Raw genomic sequence first — 22,213 nt, 5'->3', positions numbered from 1 at the left:
AATATCTAAAGTCACATCCTTCATCAGAATTATATTTTAAATATCCATGAAGAAAAATATAGAGACTTACATATGTATGGATAAGAAGTTCTGATTTATCCAGTATTGATTGGATGCTCATATAGCAAGTAAAACAGCTTATTGGCAAATATAACAAGTGGTCTTCTTTTTAATCTCTAACATGCTGTTCTTAGCAGAATTAACTGTCGTCCTATCAGAAAGTCATTGAATCATATAAAAGCAACCTTGTTTGTAGTGTGTCACGTGGAAAACCTCTTAAACGTCCAAAAAGAATGTTTCTAAAAAAATGTTTAAAGACTTCTCAAATACATAAAAGTTGTATGAAGGAAAATATTAGACCATATGATGTACTTTGTAAGTCTGGAAATGGTTATTGTAGTTGTTATAAAATTGCTTTTCTAAAAAGCTGCTTTTTATGTAGACTGTGAACTCCTTATGAATCAGAACCGTACGGTTTGTTCACCACTTTATCCCTGCCTCTAGTTGCCTGCAACTTGATAGGCAAATAATACATGTTTTGGGGAAATTAATGAAAAGTCAAAATAAAAAAGTAAAATAATGATTAATATATACTGAATGAGGTATCTCTGAAAAAAATATATATATATCTGATTTCTATACTGTAGAATTCATTTTTATTCTACTTTGTGATTGACAAGCACAGGTTTTAGTAACACATAGTCCTTCTACAGATGTCCTGTACTGCAACGTGGCAGGTAAGAATGTGGTGTGAGCCAGCCTTGCTAAGCGGGTCATTACTGAGAGCAGGTCTGATCTAAGCTTTTGTTATCACTTCTGCAAAACAAATCTTTCTGTGGAGATGTTAGATAAGTGTTTCCTAGGAATCACATTTCCGTATCATTTGAGTTCAAATAACAAAGAACAATTACATCTTTTCTCTGTATCCCAGTTCAAAATACGTGGAAGAATTCAAACTTGGGTCACATGTCTGCTACTAATTGAAGGCTTGGGAGAGGGCCTAGCAAAGCACTGCACACAGGCCAAACCCAGCTTTCTGCTGCCTTTTATAAATAACACCCTGTTGGAAAACAACCGCACATATTTACACATTTTCCCTGGCTACTATACACTACCATGACAGAGTTGAGGAGTTATGACAGAGATGATATCACCCACACAGACTAAAAGATTCAGTAGCTGGCCCTTTGCGGAAAAAGTATGTCAGTCCTTGGCTTTAGATTTCATAGAACAATTGTGTCTCTGTGTGGAAGAAGGGCAGTTTTCAGAGTAAAATACTGAATAGATATCCAATAAAGCACCCTGTATAGTTGGTGAGGGACTTGGTTCTTTGTTGTATGACCAGCAATCCAAATCAGACTCCAAGGGGAACAAGCTACTGATATCCTAAGGAGGTTTTGTGGGTAGTGGGGGCTTAAGACACAACACAAACAACATTTTATATTGTGGTGATGTCAGAACCACCACAGTAATACAGTGAAATCTATTATTTTAGGTGGCCAAAGGGGTTTGGGATTGGACTTTAGCTGCTGACTAGAGGTGAAAACAGAATCAAGACTTAACGGAGGAGAAAAATAAGAGCTATGCAGTGGTTCCTAGCGAAGGGGTTCAGGACAGATGAAAGATTCTTAAAACTAAGATTTAATTAAAGAAACAAGCACAAAATATCATCATATGGACCTTAAAAATGTATTAGATGTTAGGAAACAAGACAACAAATGTTTGGCACATGGATACTCAAGGCACACAATAGTTGGATAACCGCCTTAGGACAGAAAAGGTAACCTCAGGTTGCTCTGGCTGGTGAGTTTTAGTTCTTGGAAATACCTGCTTACGAAATTATTCTGAAACTGCATGGTGACCCTACGATGGTTCCATGTCTCCGCCACTGAACATATCTTGGAGAATGCAAGGAAAGAGGATTGTATATTACAAAAAGAAAAACTAATAAAAACAAGAGACATGGATGACAAGTAGATTCAATGTACTAAAATCAAGTGTCTATTTTTAGTTCAGATTTTCTGAGTTGCTGAACCTAAAGATTAGATTTTTTTCACTTACTTGCTTGGTTAAAAATCACAGAGTTTGAATCTATTGGGCAAATGCCCTGGCTGGATATGAATTTAGAAGGGTTGGTAAGAGAGAGATATATTCAGAAGGACAGTGTCTATGTGGTGTCCCAAGGCAAGAAAAGAACACACTGTGTTCTAAGGGCAAACACTGATTGTACTTATAAAAGGAACAAGGCATGAATGAAAGCCTTCTGTGCAAATCGTTATAGTTGCATAAAAAGAAGTGATTGTGACAAAAGTAAATAAATAAAAAATAATCTCTATAAAGTGTTTTAACAGTGTAAAGCAAGAGAATAAAAAGGTAGAGGGGATTTCACAGAATCGTTTCTCTAAGCATCACTCCTTTGATGTCTCTTCTGTACCCAAGATACTGTCAAACCTGGAATGAAGAAATCACAGGTTAGTGGAAAGGAAGAATTAGTGGAAAGGCTTCATAAATCCAGTTGCTCTTATCTCATTTTACAGAGGAAGAAACTGAGGGCTACAGAGGTGAATTAACCTGCTTAACATCACAGCTTCCTCTTTCCAACTGCAATGTTATCTGTACTTTCTGTGTTCCAATTACTCAGGAGTTTTGTCTCTAGGTTTTCTCACATTTCAATTGTTAATTTGCATTTTTATAGGCTGCGGAGAAAAAGGCACAGTGGCTACTGGCTTTTAGGGTCAGAAATTTCCATAAACCAGCCCCTAATCCTGCCTAAATTTGCTGGCCTCTCTAATTACCTATCTGCCTCTTGCTTTATGCCATGATTTGTGCTTTTGTGTCTGAAGCCACTGCTACCTAGTTTTGTTGACATAGTTTTGGATATGGTAACTCAGTGTACATGCTTCTCCTTCTCAACTAACCTTTCATGTGTGGAAATCCAGAGCAGACTTTTTAATTTATAATTGATCCCAGACCTTGAGTATTCTTGCCTTTGGTATCAATTTTGTTTCTTGGAGAATTTATAATAAGCGTCCCATCCCCACATTGAGTTTGACAGATCTTTTGTGTGCTGAGACAAAGATTAGGATTAACCATAAATGATGACCCATTCTTCTGAATTCTAGATTCTCACTTGCCTACTATGTGCACAATGTAGTGCTGATACGTTCTTAGAATAGGGCTTGTGGTTGACCAAAATAACCAATTAACCTTAGCTCATTATATTCTGGAAGACTTTAGAAATGATCTAATGCATATAAATTTCCTGGTATAGAGTAGGGTTTCTCAATATTGGCACTGTTGGTATTTTTGTTTGTATAATCCTTTGTTGTGGGGTGCTGTCCTGGGTTTAGCAGCATCTTGACCTCTATGCACTAAATGCCAGTAACACCTCACCCCGTTATGACAATAAAAAAGTCTCCAAATTATTAAAATTTCCCAGAGGATAAGACTGTCCTTTAATGAATATCACTAGTATAGACTATGGCACATAGGCAGTACAAAATAATTAGCTATATTTTTACCTAAATATAAATAAATTTTTGTGTAATTTTTAAATTTTTTCTTTTTATTTATAATTTTAGACTCAGGGGATACATGTGCGGATTTGTTATATACATATATTGCATGATGCCAAAGCTTGGGCTCCTCATGTTTCTGTTGCCCATGTAATAAACATGGTATCCAATAAGTAGTTTTTCAACTCTTTTCCTTCTCTCTACTTCCCCACTTTTGGAATCCCAGTGTTTATTGTTCCCATCTTTGTGCCTGTGTGTACTCAATGTTTAACTTCAACTTAGTAAGAACATGTAGTATTTGGTTTTCTGTTTCTGCATTAATTCACTTAGGATAATGGCTTCCAGCTGCATCCATATTGCTGCAAATAATGTGACTTTGTTGTTTCTTATGGCTGCGTAGTATTCCATGGTGTACACCTAGCACATTTTCTTTCTTTTCACTGTTACAATAATTTATCTTGTATTTTACAGAAATCTATGAACAATTTTTAAAAAGCACCTCCTTATCCGGTATTACATTCTTCTGACAGCTGTCAAGTAGGCAATAAGTGTGTCAACAGCTTGAACAACAGCATCTTGCAAGGATATCAGACCAACGAACCACTCACCAAAGAACTTGGCACCTTTTTAATCTTGTTTTTAGTGCAAGGGTATATCCACTCTGATGGCAATCCTGTCCAGGCAAATCTCCACAGCATGCTTTGCAAAATCAGTGATTAGCAAATTAGTTAGCTTTGGCGCAGAGCTGTGTTCACTTGCCCATGACAACCTGGAAGCTGATTTTGATGCTGGCAATAGAATCTCTAGAATGACACATTTCTCGTTGTAAAAAATAGAGTTGGATGTGCTTCTACAGGATTGTGTTCCATGTTCGGCGTGTGTGACAAGTAATGTATTCATTGATGTGTCTTCGAAGACAATCTTTATCTGTTTCTTTTGTAATCTTCCTTTGATTACAAGTTGGTTATTACCACCTAGAGAACCATTTGTACCCAGTTCAGCCAACAAAAATACAGGGAGGTGTTTGGGGAGACAATACATTTGTTTATAGATATCTGTAAAGTTGACAAAAGAAGTTTCCTTGGTTCCTACTCAGACGACATAAGGAGGTTTTGTGACAAATTTCCTTTTCTCTCCAGAAACCATAACTGCATTGTCCCTACATGATGTGGAACACTCTATTCAGTAGCTTCTCATATGTGTAGTCTCTTTTTGAGTTTGCCCAAATAGGGCCTGTCTGATTACTGAATGAGATAACATCGTCTTTTTTTGCTGTCTTTTATCTTTTAGGCTTCATCTTTCTCTAGTAATTTATTCTCATCTGTGAACCTGAAATTCCTCTTTTCCTTCTTTTTATTGACAATGTCAAGGTCATCCCCTGGTTCAGCTGGTTCTTAAATATCACTTTCAATCTTAAGAACCTTTACATCTTCTTCACCTCCATGAATATGAAATATCTTTTTTGTTTTTCTCTTCTTTTTCTTTTGATTAAAGAAGATCAAGTCATCTGGATCATCGTAAGCATTTCTTTTCCTATTGTCCTCTTCATCAGCTTCCAAATCTTTGTCTTCAGTTGGCTCTGGCTCCATTTCTTTTATTTCTGAGGGTTAGCTTTCCTCTATTTAGGTATCCCCACCCTCATCTAACATAAATGACTTCTTCTTTTTCTTCCTGCTCATAGTAGGATCAAAAATCATCTTGTCCCCAGATGTGGCTGTAGTTTGAGTGGGCTCGGCACGAATGGGAAGTCAGACAGGTCAGCCCCAGGCCTTGGCAGCAGCTCTGCTCCCATTGGTATCTCTCCCACTGCCACACTAGGCTCCTGCATCAGTGAAAGGGCTGCATTTTCTTTATCCAGTACACCACTGATGGGCACCTGGGTGGATTCCCTATCTTTGCTATTGTAAATAGTGCTGTAATAATCATACAAGTGCTGGCGTTTTTTTTTTTTTTTCAGTAGGACAATTTATTTTCCTTTGGGAATATAACCAGTAGTAAGATTGCTGGATCAATGATAATTCTATTTTTAGTTCTTTGAGAAATCTCCAAACTGTTCTCTAGAGGGCCAAATATACATTCCCACCAATAGTGTTTAAGTGTTTCCTTTCTTCTGCCACCTTGCCAGCATTTGTTATTTTTTGACTTTTTAATAGCCATTCTGACTGGTGTGAGATGGTATTTTATGGTGGCTTTGATCTGTATCTTTATGAAGATTAGTGATTCAAAGCATTTTTAAATGTTGGTGGGCCACTTGTGTGTCTTCTTTAGAGAAGTGTTTGTTCATGTCTTGTGCCCACATTTTAATAGAGTTATTTGTTTTTGCTTGTTAAGTTTCCTTTTTTTAACTTTTAGATTTAAGGATACATGTGCAGGTTTGTTATATAGGTAAATTGTGTGTCACAGGGATTAGATGGACAGAGTATTTCGTCACCAATGTAATAAGCATAGTAACCAATAAGCAGTTTTCTGATCCTCTCCCTTCTCACATCCTCCTCCCTCAAAAAGGCCCTAGTGTCTGTTGTTACCTTCTTTGTGTCCATGTGTACTTAATATTTAGTTCCTACTGATAAGCGAGAACATGTGGTATTTGCTTTTCTGTTCCCGCATTAGTTTGGTTGAGATTATGGCCTCTAGCTGTATCAATGTTGCTGCAAAGGACTTGATCTCATTCACTCTTATGGCTGTGTACTGTTCTATGGCATATATACACACATACACACACACACGTATACATTTTATATATATACACATATACTATGTGTGTGTGTATATATATATACATGTATATATATACGTATATATATGTATATACGTATATATACATGTATATATATACGTGTATATATATATGTATATATATGTATATATATATATGGCACATTTTCTTTATCCAGTCTACCTTTGATGGGTATATAGGTTAAATTCATGATGCTGCTATTGTGAATAGCACTCTGATTAATTTTTGTTGAAAATATTTTCTTCCATTCTGTAGGTTGTCTGTTTACTCTGTTTTTTCGTTTTTGCTACCTGGATCCAGCAGCTGTTCTTTTCTGATGTATGGTCTTCATTTTATCCACTGTTATTCTATTAACTACCTCATACTTTATTAAACAATAATTTCTGGCTTATTTTAGACTGAGTGTTATTGCTTGTGTCTTGCAAACAAAAACCCTAATTAATACAAAAATTGGTTATGAGGTAAGAGATCTTCAGGAAAATGCTGAATTTATTCCTGGCTGGGATAAGATGAAATGCATGACCCGGGATGAAAAAACAAAAAGAAGATTGCTTCTGATGGCATAGAATAATATATAATGAGAGAAGAAAAACTAAAAACACGTACATTATTTTCTCAAGGTCCAAAATGAAATCCCCAGCCTTTTGAGGATACATTTGAAAATACTAAAATAATTTCTTAGACCTTATGACCCTGGGCTAAGATCAGTAAACAACAACAAAAACAAATTAATATACCAGCACCACTGCCACCACCAAAGAAAATAATTCTCTGGGATGCTGGGTTAAAAAATCATGTGAATTTGTCAGACCTAATGTGAAAGTTCATACATTAATTAACAGAGAAGCAAATTACAGTAATATGACAGGGGTTATAAGAAGATTCATGAATTTGTATTACCTCAAACTCATAAACCCCAGAAACCCTTGGTGAGGTTTTTTCACACTTGCAGAAAACAATTCATGCATTTCTTCTTGCCTCAATCCTCATATTAGGACAGTATTCAGATTCCAAATTCATCATGTTCTAGAGGTTAAAATGCTACCTGAGAAGAAAATACAAATAGAAAGATTGCAGGGATTTGCTAATTTTATCACTCAAAACCTGATGAGTATTTGTAGAAATGGATTTTGAGTTTGCAGAAATATGAAAGTGAGGAATAAAACTTTAGCTCAGGTTGAATTTTCTCATAATGGTGAACTAATCAGAGACTTTGGCCATTATGTCTTCATGTAAATCTTAATCTAAGATTGTTGGATTTATATATCAGCTGGGTCTATCTCACTTATTTCTTCATTATATCCCTCCAGAAATTTCAGAAGTTGTTCTTTTCAAAAAGTTTTAGGGGTAGGTTAATTAAGGAAAGTATAGTATTATTTAAAAGGAGGAAAACATAAGAAAACGTGTTTTATTGGTTGCTCTTTCCACTAAGAATGAGTTAGAAAGGATTTAAAATTTCATCTCAGTGAGATTGGGAGGATCACAGGTGGTTGAGCCAAGAAATGATAAAAGTGTATGTGACTGTTATAATAGGCAGCAGAATAGGTGGGTATTAGAAGTCCCTTACACCAATAAAGATCTCTACCTATGGTTAATTATTATGGGGTTCTTAGAAATAAAATAAATGTTTCTCCAAGGTCTTACCTGATTTACAAAAGCAAGACACTCCAGATGTGGCAGACAGAAGAACAGAGAGCAACCTGAGAATCATGGATCCGCAACCATATTTTAAACTTGAGTCAGTTTATCAACCCAAGGGCCTTGAACATAGACAGGATTACCTATCTTGGGTAGGGTGGACCCCATTTGACATCACAGATAAACACAGTGAACTCATCCCTAGTCTTTTTGAAAGGAGCCTAGAGCAATTTGGGCAACTGTGCTCTAAGAAAATCGGTTTATTCATCTGTAAAATGATATAATTATGGTAGCTAACCTACAAATTGTTGTATTTAGGAAAATAAAATGTCTAAAACGTATAGAGAATAATACCTAGTACATACTAAGTACTTAATAATGTTAGCTATTATTATTATTAAATGCAAGTTCTTACAACACTTATCCCCAGGAAATATGCCATACTTGTATTTTACGGATTCTGTTGTTAGCTGTTGTGAACAGTAGTTATTTAAGCTATTCAGACAAATAAGAGGTCATCAGGTGTGACTGTATAAGGTAATCTGAAGCACCAAAGTAGAACAGTGTGAAAGTTGTCAGTCATGGAAGTTTTTAAAAGTCCTTCAATTTGTCCCCTGTTTAATCAGATATCTAATTTCCTTGAACTTGCGATTGGCTCTGTAGGTAAGACTTGGCCACATACCCCTGACTTTGAGCAAGAGGTACTCTTCTTTCTCTAAAATTTAGTAGTGCCTTAGACATACTCCTTATATCATTGATTGCATTGCATTGTAGTTTGTTGATCCTGTGTATTCTTACCCTGAAGAAGAACTCCTTATGAGACAACGGAAAATATTATAGTACACTTGGTGGCAGGAAATCGGGACAAAAGTCTGCAGTCTTCCATTTAATAACCATTGCATTTTACCCCCTAGGTAGCATTTTTTCTGATTTTTCAAGCCATATAACCAAAATTCGTGTCTGTTATTACACTGTTATATGGTAAAATGGTAGGAGTGTGGAGCGTAGGGTCAATCTTCCTGAATTTAAAACCCAGGTTCACCATGAATGACCAGGTGAGCTATCAACATTCTCAGTGTCTCTGTTTTCTTCTTTCTAATATAGCATCGATATGAAAATTAAATAGATCAATTCACATAAATCATTAAAGCAGTACCTGACACATACTAATGGCTCAGCATATTTTAAATTACTACTGAAATATTCAAATAAAAAATCATAAATATGCTTCATTCACTGTTAATACAGATATTTGTTACTAGTATGAATTGTTTTACAATGTGTAAACAAATGAATGAATTAATTAATGAATAACTTTTTTTTCTAAATATCTGATGTGTGTTGATTCACATTGTTGTTTTTTTTTTAACTTGAGAAGACTGGAGTATTAAAAGGTCACTTCTGATTTCACTACTATTTATTTTTAAGACTTACATGTGAGCTAGAACTTCACATTTGGAGAAAATAAAAGACAATTACATGTAACCTCAAAAGATTGCCGTCCCTCAAGGTGTCCTTGACCTTGGCCATGCTGAGTCTTTGTTTATAAAAAGGAAGAACTGGTCCTTTCCTCACCATTTGCTCTCCTACAATGACTATGACTGCCTGTTCCCATAGTTCTGAGCAGGAAACGTTACTTCTCTGTGTCTTCATATAGTTGAATGCAAAGGCTTTTCTTCCTTAAAAAATATAACATTTGTTTAAAATGCCTGCTGTCTTAGAGATAAATTTAACGTTCCAGTGAAAGTGTCCTTGCATATTAATATTTCTAAAATAATTATTCCTTAAAAAGCTCTAATTTATATTCTTGAAGACTGCATAATTTTTAACATTTGCAATATAACACTAAAATTGTGTTCTATATTCAACTTAAATAACTTTTTATGTTTTATTTCATGGTTTTATATAGTGTCTTACTGACATTTGCTGTCCATATTTGAAATCTTATATTATTGCTGGTTTAATAGAGTGCATCTATAAAATAGTATACAAGATTGAACATTTACCATAAATCTCAAGAAGTTGGAGGAGGAAATGGCTCCAAACTATAATGTTTTAAAATGGCTTAGTGAAGCAGAAATTTCACTACATTTCTTTTGCTAGAAAACTGTTGCTGCAAAAACCAGCACTTAGAAAAGCAAGTAGAACTAGACATTAGTAATTAATAGTCAATTTTGAAAGAATTAAGAGCACTGTTGTTTCAGGTGAAGTACTTTGAAATGTAATTATATCTCCTTCTATTGGAAATTGTGATATAAATGTTCCAATTAAATTTAATTGATTTTACTTCTATTAAAAAAATCAGACATATAATTAATTATGTTATAGACTTAATATAGCCATGAGACCATATTATGTATCTATATTCTCTCTCTCTCAAATGCTTTCTTAACAGTATTTTTTATTAGTATATAAAAGTATTTTTATGACTCATCAATAAAATCAAGAAAAATCACTAAAAATTTCATAAAGTGAAAGAAAATAAACACAAATTATTTTGAATTTTTCAGAAATATGGTTTTGAAGTTTTAAGTTAAGCTTGCTTTTATTGCAAATATATATTTTAGGGTTGAATAGTCAATTCCAATATAGGTTTTCATAGAGTGCATCTCATCCTATATAGGATTTGACCATTAAACCCTAAAATTTTCTTTTGTAAAATGGTGTATTTCACAATATATATACATATATACATACGTATGCATATAAATATATGTATATACATATATACTCACACACATGTATATTTATATTTTCATAGCCAGAACATTAGGCTATTCAGAAAAATAAGAGGTCATCAAGTATGAGAGTATAAAAGCTGCTTTTCGGCATTAATGTTGTGTCTATAATTCTTTATGGAGCAGCAAAGCTTAAATGACTAAAGCACGGATGAAAGTAATGATTAAAATACACAACTACTATTTAGAATAAATATGAGAATTTAGGTTGTTCTTTTTATTTTTATTTTTTAAAGTTTTGTGGGTACATAGCAGGTGTATATATTTCTGGGGTGCATGAGATATTTAGGTATAGGCATGCTATACACAATAATCACGTTATGGAAAATTGGGTATTCATCCCTTCAAGGATTTATCCTTTATGTTGTAGACAATCCAGTTATATTCTTTTAGTTATTTTTAAATGGACAATTAAATTATTATCAACTATAGTCACCCTGTAGTGATATCAAATGTTGGGTCTTTTTTATTTTTTCTATTTTTGTGTGTGTGTACTCATTAATAATTCCCACCTTCCTCCCAGCCTTCCACTACCTTTCCCTGCCTCCTGTGACCATCCTCCTATTCTCTGTCTCCACGAGTTCAATTGTTTTGATGTTTGTATTCCACAAATAACTGAGAACATGTGATGCTTGTATTTCAGTGCCTGGCTTATTTTGCTTAACATAATGACCTCCAATTCCATCTATGTTGTTGGAAATGACAGAATGTTATTCTTTTTGATGGCTGAATAGTACTCCATTGTGTTTAAGTAACACATTTTATGTATCTATTCATCTGTTGATAAACATACGTTTTACTACATCTTGGCTACTGTGAACAAACATGAGAGTGCAGATATTTCTATATACTGATTTCCTTTCTTTTGTGTATACACCCAGCAGTGGAATTGCTGGACGGTATGGAAGCTCAATTTTTAGTTTTTTGAGGAACCTCCAAAACTGTTTTCCATCGTGATTATACTAATTTACATTCCCAACAGTGAACTAGGTTTCCTTTTTCTCTACATCCTCGCCAGCATTTGTTATTGCCTGACTTTTGAAAGAAAAGCTGTTTTTACTTGGGTGAGATGATGTCTCACTGTAGTTTTGATTTGTATTTAGCTGATGATCAATGATGTTGAGCACTTTTTCATATGCCTCTTTGCCATTTTTTTTCTTCTTTTTAGAAATAGCTATTCAAATCTTTTGACCATTCTTATTTGGATTATTAGATTTTTTCCTGTAGAGTTGTTTGAGCTCCTTATATATTCTGATTATGAATGCCTTGTCAGATGGGTAGTTTGCAAATATTTTCTCCCATTCTGTGGGTTGTGTCTTCATTTTGTTGCTTGTTTCCCTTTTATGCAGAAATATTTTGACTTGATCCAATTTGCCCATTTTTGCTTGGTTGCCAGTGCCGTTGAGGTATTATTCTAGAAATTTTTGCCAAGACCAATGTCCTGGAGAGTTTCTCCAATGTTTTCTTATAGTAGTTTCATAGTTTAAGGTTTTACATTTAAACCTTTAATCTATTAAGATTTGATTTTTATATAAGGTGAGAGAGATAGGGATCAAGTTACATTCTTCTGCATATGGTTATGCAGCTTTCCCAGCACTATTCACTGACAAGACTGTTCTTTCAGGTGTATGTTTTTGGAAGCTTTGTGAAAAATGAGTTCATTATATGGGTATGAATTTGTTTTCGTGTTCTCTGTTTGTTGAACTGGTTTATGTGACTGTTTTGATGCCAATGCTATGCTGTATTGGTTACTATAGCTCTGTAGTACAGTTTGAAATCAGGTAATGTTATTCTTCCAGTTTAGATCATTTTGCTCAGGATAGCTTTAGCTATTCTGGGACTTGTGTGATTCTATATACAGTTTAGGATTGTTTCATCTATTTCTGTGAAGAATGTCATTGGTAGTTTGATAGGAATTACACAGAATTTGTAGATTTCTTTGGTTAGTAAGGACATTTTAGCAATATTTATCCTTTCAATACATCAACATGGAATATCTTTCCACTTTTGGTGTCCTCTTCAATTTCTTTCATTAGTGTTTTATAGTTTTCATTGAAGACATCTTTCAATTCCTTGCTTAATTTTTTTTTCTTAGGTATTTAATTTTATGTGTGACTAGTGTATATGAGATTAATTTTTTGGTTCCTTTTTCAGATTGTTCACTGTTGGGTTAAAAATGCCACTGATTTTTGTATACTGATTTTGTATCTTACAATTTTACTGAATTTGTTGATTAATTCTAATAGTATTTTTGTGGAGTATTTTGTTTTTTCTTTCCAAATATAAAATGTCATCTGCAAACAAGGATAATTTGACTTCTTCCTTTCCAATCTGCATGTCCTTTATATCTTTCTTGTGTCTGATTGCTCTAGCTCAGACTTCCAATACTATGTTGAATAACAGTAGTGAAATTAGGCATCCTTGTCATGCTCCAGATCTTAAAAAAAAGTTTTCACTTTTTACCCATTCAGCATGATACTAGCTATGAGTTTGTTGTATATGGAGCTTTTATTGTGTTGAGGTATGTTCCTTCTATACCCAGTTTTTGAAGGTTTTTATAAAGGAATGTTATGTTTTAACAAATGTTTTTTCAGCATCAACTGAAATAGTCATACGGTTTTGTCTTTCATTCTGTTGATGTGATGTATCACGTTGATTGACTTGCATATGTTTAACCATCCTTGCTTCCCTGGGTAAATCCCACTTGGTCACGATGAGTAATCTTTTTAATGCATAGATGAATTCAGTTTGCTAGTGTTTTGTTGAGGATTTTTGCATTAGTATTCGTCAGATATATTGGTCTGTAGTTTTTTATTTTAGTGTGCTTCTGTGTGATTTTGGTATCAGGGTAATACTAGCCTCATTGAATGAGTTTGGCAGTGTTCCCTCTTCTAGTTTTTGGAAAAGTTTGAGTAGAATTGGTATTTTCTTTAAATGTTTGATAGAAATCAGGGCCAGGTGCGGTGGCACATGCCTGTAATCCCAGCACTTTGGGAGGCCGAGGTGGGAGGAACACTTGAGATCAGGAGTTTGGAACCAGCCTGGCCAACATAGTGAAACACCGTCTCTACCAAAAATACAACAACAAAAACAAAAATAGCTGGGTGTGGTGGTACGTGCCTGTAGTTGCAGCTACTTGAGAGGCTGAGGCATGAGAATAGCTTGAACTTGGGAGGCAGAGGTTGCAGTGAGCTGAGATGGTGCCAGTACACTCCATCCTGGGTGATAAAGTGAGACTGTCAAAAAAAAAAAAAGAATGTTCGGAGAATTAGCAGTGAAGACATCGGGTCCCGGGCTTTTGTTTTCTTTACCGGGAGCCTTTTTATTATGACTTTGATCTCGTTGCTTTTATTGGTCTGTTCAGGTGTTGCACTTCTTCATGGTTTAATCTTGGTACCTTGCATGTATCCAGGAATTAATCAATTTCTTCTAGATTTTCTAATGTATTGGCAGGTAGCTGCTCACAGTAGCCACTAATGAGCCTTTAATTTCTACAGTATCAGGTGTGATGTCTCCTTTTTCATCTCTCATTTTACTTATTTAGATCCTCTCTCCTGTTTTCTTACTTTGCCTAAAGGTTTGTCGATTTTGTTTGAATTTAAAAAAAACAACTTTTTGTTTTATTGATCTTTTGTGTTGCTTTATTTTAAATTTATTTATGTTCTGATCTTTATTATTTCTTTTCTTCCCTACATTATGGGTTTGGTTTGCTCGTGCTTTTCTTGTTCTTTAAGATGCTTCATTAGGTTTTTATTTAAAGTGTTTTTTGATGTAGACACTTATAGCTATACATTTCTCTCAATACTGTTTTCACGCTATCTCAGAGGTTTTGGTATGTTGTGTTTCCATTATCACTTGCTTTAAGAAATTTTTTGATTTCTTTCTTAATTTCTTTATTTGCTCACTAGGGATTTGGGAGCATATTGTTTAATTTCCAAGTTTTTGTATAGTTTCCAAAATTCCTCATCATTTATTTATAATTTTATTTCATTGTGTTCATAGAAGATGCTTGATATTGTTTCAATTTTTAAAAAATGTTTTAAGACTTGTTTGTGACCTAACATATGGACTCGAGAATGATCCATGTGCTGAGGAAAAAAAAATGTTTATTCTGCAGCTGTTGGATGAAAGGTTCTGTAAATATCTATTAGGTCTATTTGGTCTATAATGCAGATTAAATCTGATGTTTCTTTGTTGATTTTCTGTCAGGGAGATCTGTCCATTGTTGAAAGTGGGGTGTTGAAGTCTCCAGCTATTATTATATTGGGGTCTATCTCTCTTTAGCTCTAATAGTATTTCCTTTATATATCTGGGTGCTCCTGTGTTGAGTGCATACATATTTAGAATAATTACATCCTCTTGCTAACTTGACCCTTTTATCATCATTAGTGACTTTCTTTGTCTCTTCTCACCATGTTTGTCTTGAAATCTATTTTGTCTAATTCAAGTATCACTACTCCTGCTCTTTTTTGGTTTCCTTTGGCATGGAATATCTTTTTCCATCCCTCTATTTTATAAGTGACAATGTTTCTTGTAGGAAACAGATCATTGGTTCTTGTTTCTGATCCATTCAGCCACTCTGTGTCTTTTTTCACAGAGTGTAAAAATAATAATATTGAATGTCCATTTAAATTCAATATTTTTATTGATAAATAGGGACTTACTAATACCATTTGCTATTTGTTTTCTGGTTGTTTTGTGGTCGTCTCTTCTTCTTTCCTCCCTCCTGTCTTAGTTTTAGTGAAAGTGATTTTCTCTGATTGTATGCTTTAATTTTTTTGCTTTTTTCTTTGTGTATCCCTTGTTTGTTTTCTGATATGAGGCTTGCAAATACTATCTTATAGCTCATTATTCTAAACTGATGGAAACTGAACACAGATTGCCTAAAAAATTAAGCAAACTTGCAAAAAAAAAAAAAAACTAATAGAAATCTACACTTTAACATTGCCCCCTAGTTTTTAACTCATTGTTGTTTCTCTTTATGTCTTGAAAAGTGGTGGTGGTAATCATTTTTTATTGTTTCACTATTTAGTCTTTCTACTTAAGTCAAGAGAACTTTACAAACCAGTTACTGCATCCTACTATTCTGTGTTTCTGGGTGTGCTTACAATTACCAGTGAGTTGCATATTTTCAGATGATTCCTTCGTGTTCATTATCATCTTTTTCTTTCAGATGGAAGAATTCCCTTTAGCATTTTTTAGTAGGACAGGTGTGTTGATGAAATGCACCAGCTTTTGTTTGTCTGAGAAGGTCTTTGTTTCTCCTTTATGCTTAAAGGATATTTTCACCAGACATACTATTTTAGAGTAAATTTTTTTTTGTCACTTTAAATATCTCATGCTACTCTCTCCTGGCCTGTAAATTTTCCACTAAAAAATCTGCTGCCAGATGTATCTGGGCTCCATTGTATGCTAACTGTTTCTTTTTTCTCACTGCTTTTAGGATCCTGTCTTTTTCCTTGACCTTTGGGAGTTTATTAAATTCCTTGAAGTAGTCCTATTTGGGTTAAATCTGCTTGGTGTTCTACAACCTTCTTGTATTTGGATATTGGTATCTTTCTCTGTGTTTGGAAAGTTATCTAATACTATCCCTTTGAACAAACTTTCTACCCCTATCTCTTACTCTAACTCCTCACTGAAGTCAATAACTCTTAGTTTAGCCCTTAGAGGCTATTTTCTAAAACTCATGAGCATGCCTTATTATTTTTTATTCTTCTTTTCTTTTTTGTCCTTTTACTATGTACTTTATAGTAGCCTGTCTTTAAGCTCATGAATCTTCCTTCTGCTTGATCAATTCTGCTATAAAGAGACTGTGCATTCCTCAGTGTGTCAATTGCATTTTTTCAACTCTAGAAATTCTGCTTCATTCTTTTTAATTATCTTAATCTCTTTATTAAAATATCTGATAGAATTCTGAATTCCTTCTCTGTGTTATCTTGAATTTCTTTGAGTTTCCTCAAGACAATTATTTTGTATTCTCTGTCTGAAAGGTAAAATATCTGTTTTTCAAGAATTGGTCCCTGGCACCTTATTTAGTTCGTTTGACTGGTAATGTTTTCCTGGATGGTGTTGATGCTTGTAGTTGTTCTTCAGCGTCTGGGTGTTGAATAGTTAGGTATTTATTGTACTGGTCACATTCTGGGCTTGTTTTTGTTTGTCCTTCTTGGGAAGGCTTTCCAGATATTCAAAGGGACTTGGGCCCCAAGCCCCAATAACATGGTTTTTGGTTGGTTGGTTGTTTTTTTCCAGACTCATAGAGGTACTGGCTTGGTAGTCTTGGATAAAATCCAGAAGCATTATCTGGATTACCATGCAGAGACTCTTGTTCCTTTCCCTTACTTTCTCCCAAACATATAGAGTCTCTCAGTCTTTGCTGAGCCACTGGGAACTGGGAGTGTGGTGATGCAAGCACCCTTGCGGTCACCACCACTTAGACTGTGCTGGATCAGACTGGAAGCCAGCACAGCGCTGGCCCTTGCCCATGGCCTATTCTTTCTGGGTGACAAGTTCCCCCAGGCTCCTGACATATCCAGAGATGCTGTCTGGGAGCCAGGGATTAGAGTCAAAACCTTTCCAATTTACCTGATGTTTTTTCTACTGCAGCTAATCTGGCACTGAAACCACAACACAAATTCCTTCTCACTCTTCCCTCCCCTTTCCGCAGGCACAGGAGCCTCTCCCTGTGGATACCAGCACCACCAGTCCATGGTGGTTCTGCCAGGCCACTACTGATATTCACTTAAAACCCAAGGGATCTTCCATCAGCTTTTGGTGACTGCTACCAGGCCTGGGACTCACTTTCAGGGCAGTGGGCTCCCCTCTGGCCTAGGACAGTTCCAGAAATGCTGTCCAAGAGCCTAGGCCTGGAATCAGGGACCCTAGAAGCCTGCTTGTTGGTCTACCACACTGTGGCTGAGCTGGAGCTTAGGGTGCAAGACAAAATTTCCTTTATTTTTTCCTCTGATTTTTTTCAAACAAAAGAAGTTTTTCTTCATAGCCATCACAGCTGAGAATGTGCGGTGTCTCCCCTGACGCCAGCATGTCTCAGAGCCCAAGGTCCACGGTATAGTCCCTGGGTATTGCTCATGGTTATTCAGGGCCCAAGGGTTCTTTATTCAGCAGGTGATGAATCTTGCCATGACTGGGTCCTTCCCTTAAAGGCCCTTTTGAACAAGAATATGTCTAAGAAATGTTGTCAGGGAGCTAGGGCCTGGAACGGGGTCCTTAACAACAATGCCTGGTACTCTAATCTACTGTGCCTGAGCTAGTATTCAAGATGCAAAACAAAGTCCTCTTTATTCTTTGCTCAGAATAAAGGGAGCATCAGTGGGAGCGGTGGCATCGGTGATTCAAGGTTGCCTCTCCAGACTTCCTCAATGACTCTTTTCATGATATAAAGTTAAAACTGGATACTGTAATTGCTCACCTGATTTTGGGTTCATGTGGAATGCTTTTCTGTGTATAGAAAGTTGTTAAAATTTGGTGTTCCAGCCAAGGTGATAAACAGTGTAGGCTTTTATTCAGCATCTTGCTCTGCCCCCCTATTTTATTCTTATTTTCCCTCTGAATCTGATGATAACTAGATCATATTCAAAGTATTTTTCACTTTAAAAATTAGAAAAATACCTTTTATATATCCTCATATTACAGAATATTTAAATTGTACTTTTAAGCTTTGCAATATTAAAAAGATCTAATTCAACTCATAGGTTAATTAGCTTTCAAGATGGTGCCCAATATTCCATACCTCCCAATATTCACAGCTTTGTATCACCTCATCTTCACATTGTACCAGGTTGGATCTGTGTGACCAAAAGGATACAGTAGAAGTGGTGGCATGCCACTTCTGAGATTAGGTTAGTAGAGCATTGTGGCTTCCTTCTTGAGCAAGTTACCTGGTTTCCCCCTTGGATAGCTCACCGTGAGGGCTGTGAACTACCATGTAATGACTAGCCTATGAAGAGGCCTATGTGGAAAGTAATAAAAATTTCCTTCCAATAGCTGCATGAGTGATTTTAGAAGCATATATTCCAGTCCTGGAAGACCTCTATCCAAGCTATTAACTTCAATATAACCTCATGAAAGAATCTGACCGAGAATCACCTACTTGAGCCATTCCCAGAATCCTGACCCTGAAAACCTGTGGGGTAATAGATATTTGTTGTTATAAGTGGCTATGTTTGAGGTTAATTTGTTAGCAGCAATAGGCAACAAAGAAAAGAACAAGACCTTCAATTTCACACCCTTCATAGTAAATCAGGATCAGTGTCTAAGTGTGAATAATTAATGGCATCTGGTCCAGGAACAAATCATTTTGCTATCAAAGACTATTTGTTTCTCATATAGATGTCTGTACCCGTACATATAAGGGTAGCTGAATTACAAAATTAACCTCAGGAAATTATCGAGCCTTTCTAAGTGGCTCGCGGAGTCTTCTGCAATCCCTGGTCCCACTATGTACATATCTACCTAAGGTATATTACAGTCATTCTTTGTCTATTTTAATTGCTAGATTGCAATTTCTTCAGGATAGGGCCTGTCTTTTGTATTCCTGGAGATAAGTACTCAATGCAATTCCTGGTATATAGTAGTTACTCAATATATAGTAGCCAAATACATGTCTGAGTTGTTACATTGTAGGTTCAATTAGATCCAAAAAGTAGAATTTTTTTTAGTAAAATAAAAGTGTTATAATAATCGCAGGTGAGATTAAAAGAAAGTGGACAGTCTTGAAGGATATCTTCCAGACTCAATGTCACATTGTGCACATGTACCCTAAAACTTAAAGTATAATAATAATAATAAAAGAGTTAAATCCCCAGTGCCAAGTTTCCCTGCTTCGGACAGTCCTGAATATATATTCTGACAAAATTTACTTTTCAATTTTCTACTTTGCTCTCCCTATCACTCTTCTCTTGATATATTTCTTTAGCTATACCTGGGTGATTCAAGAATGCATTTAAAGAAGCCCCTTTATGCCAGTCCACATTGCATAAGAGAATACTTTAGAGACAGAACTATATACATTCCTGCTGGGCTATCCAGCAGTGATTGTGTAAAACATTAATGAATCATTTTTGCTTTTCACCCTGGAAGACCAAATGCACATCTGTTGCCAGACACCTTGGTGTATGGCACATTTAAAGTAACTGCACCAGAAAAATGGAACCATTCCAGCTGCTCTCCACCTTTGCCAAAATGTGCCAGTCATTTTTCTTAATGTGGTAGTGAAAAGACAGATATACAGATGTCAAGATCAAAATAAGTTGAAGTTGTATTTTATTTATATAGAAAAAAATAAGATTTGATACATTCCACAATGTTTTTGGTAAGTTACTTTGTCCTAAGTAGATTCAGTGGTTATCTGGCCATGTCTTTCCAAAGTTGGGTTTTAATATCTATTTTATTTAATAATTGATAAATAGTTTCATTTATAATCAATTATCATCATCTTCTAAAGAACTGCAGTTTCCTAGCTTAAAGGAAAGAGTTAAAGTTTGTGTTCCAGTTAATAGCTGCTTTCTGTGTTGGATGCAAATATTACACCAGTGACTTATTTCATTATTTAGATAATCTTCACCTGCAATAAACTTTAGTCCAGGCAGCTAATGTTCCCATAATGTTTTCTGAGAGAAGCTAATGTTAGAAGCCTCTAACCATATTTGCAAATAAGTCCATGTGTCATGACACTCAAATGATTGGTCCAGAGAAGCTAATGACTTTGGTGACTTTTGTGGCATAGATTTCAGACAGTAATTTTTAGACAGCATAAAGATTAAGAAGAAGAGAAACTAATCACCTATTCCTACAGTCTCATATTTTTAAAGACCTTGAAAGATAATGATCTGCATACCATGCAACTACAGTGATCCTAAATTACTTCATCTAAATTCAAGGTGGTAACATTAAATATCAGATTTTATTTTTATTTGTTTTACATGTTATTTAAAATCAGCATTGGGGGAGTAGGTCACTCATTCTGAAAGAATAATGGAGGACAGAAAATTACATAGAAATTATTTTCAGAGTGTTTTAAGCTCATTGGTTTGATATGTATAAAAATTACTCTCCAAACAATTAACTGAATGTGACATGGACAAACATTTGGTAAAGGTAGAATGAATGCCTGTTTTTAAAAAAAAAAAATGCAAATAAGCCTGGATTTCCCACACTCTCTTTGCCTTAAATAGTGAACCAAATATATTTAGTATTTCCAAATTAAAAGTCACAATTATTTTCTGTATGGTTCAATTTCTTACCAGAATTATTTATTGACATTATGAAAACAAACACTTTTTCTTCTTCACACAACCAAAGGCAAATGGAGGCCTATTTCAGTGGGATTTAGAAATCAATTATAGTGTCTGAGCCCTTTTAAGTTTGTGTGTTTCTGTGTGTATGTTTTTATGCTAATGGTTTCTCGTATAAAATGGAAAATTGCTTATTGTGACACTTATATTGAGAATAAATCCATTATATTGAAAAGATGAGGTCATTTGGATACTAATGACCTGTAACTTCATTTTTGATCCAAAAATGTCCTCTGAATTTCATACAAGCAACTGTGTATTTGGCATTGTCAACTAGATGCTTAAGTTCACTTCAAACTAAAAATATCCAAAATAAAACATGTGCTTTCCCTGCCCACCACTCTCCTCCTCTAATCAAAGCTGTCAGACAACTATTATGTCTTCAAAGTATTCTCTCTGCCTATATACTCATGCTGCCTTCCATTTTTTTTCACTTTCTACTGTCTGAACCATCTTTTAAAGATGCAACTCTCCTTGAAGATGTCTTTCACATCCCTTGTAAGTTGTATTCCTAGGTATTTTATTCTCTTTGTAGCAATTATGAATGAGAGTTCACTCATGATTTGGCTCTCTGCTTGTCTATCATTGGTGTAGAGGAATGCTTGTGATTTTTGCTCATTGATTTTGTATCCTGAGACTTTGCTGAAGTTGCTTATCAGCTTAAGGAATTTTGGGGCTGAGATGATGGGGTTTTCTAAATATACAATCATGTCATCTACAAACAGAGACAATTTGACTTTCTGTCTTCCTGTTTGAATATCCTTTATTTATTTCTCTTGCCTGATTGTCCTGGCCAGAACTTCCAATGCTGTGTTGAATAGGAGTGGTGAGAGAGGCCATCTTTGTCTTATGCCGGTTTTCAGAGGGAATGCTTTCAGCTTTTGCCCATTCAGTATCATATGGGCTATGGGTTTGTCGTAAATAGCTCTTATTATTTTGGTATATGTTCCATCAATACTTAGTTTATTGAAAGTTTTTAGCATGAAGGGGTGTTGAATTTTATCGAAGGCCTTTTCTGCATCTGTTGAGATAATCATATGGTTTTTGTCACTGGTTCTGTTTATGTGATGGATTACATTTTTGAAGAAAAAGTCCCTTCCATATAATCCATGTGTACACTTTTATTTTTTCGTTTAATCATACTTATTGGTTTGTAATACAGTTACTGTTTGATCAATTGTATACTACTAAAAATTATAAGGATAACTCTACCCAGAAACATTTTTAACACCTCAATCTTTAGAGTCACAAGAAAGAAAAATTATATAAATATGT

General features: G+C 35.1%; 1 pseudogene; it reads right to left on the bottom strand.

The window, feature by feature from the left end:
- Nucleotides 1-4,239: 4,239 nt before the first annotated feature.
- Nucleotides 4,240-5,260, bottom strand: LOC101143425 (eukaryotic translation initiation factor 2 subunit 2-like; annotated as a pseudogene).
- Nucleotides 5,261-22,213: the final 16,953 nt, after the last annotated feature.

Source organism: Gorilla gorilla, chromosome 12 (genome assembly GCF_029281585.2).
Source record: "Gorilla gorilla gorilla isolate KB3781 chromosome 12, NHGRI_mGorGor1-v2.1_pri, whole genome shotgun sequence".
Classification (NCBI taxonomy): Eukaryota; Metazoa; Chordata; class Mammalia; order Primates; family Hominidae; genus Gorilla; species Gorilla gorilla.
The sequence above is the reverse complement of the archived record's forward strand: the minus strand, read 5'-3'. Positions and strand labels throughout refer to the sequence as shown.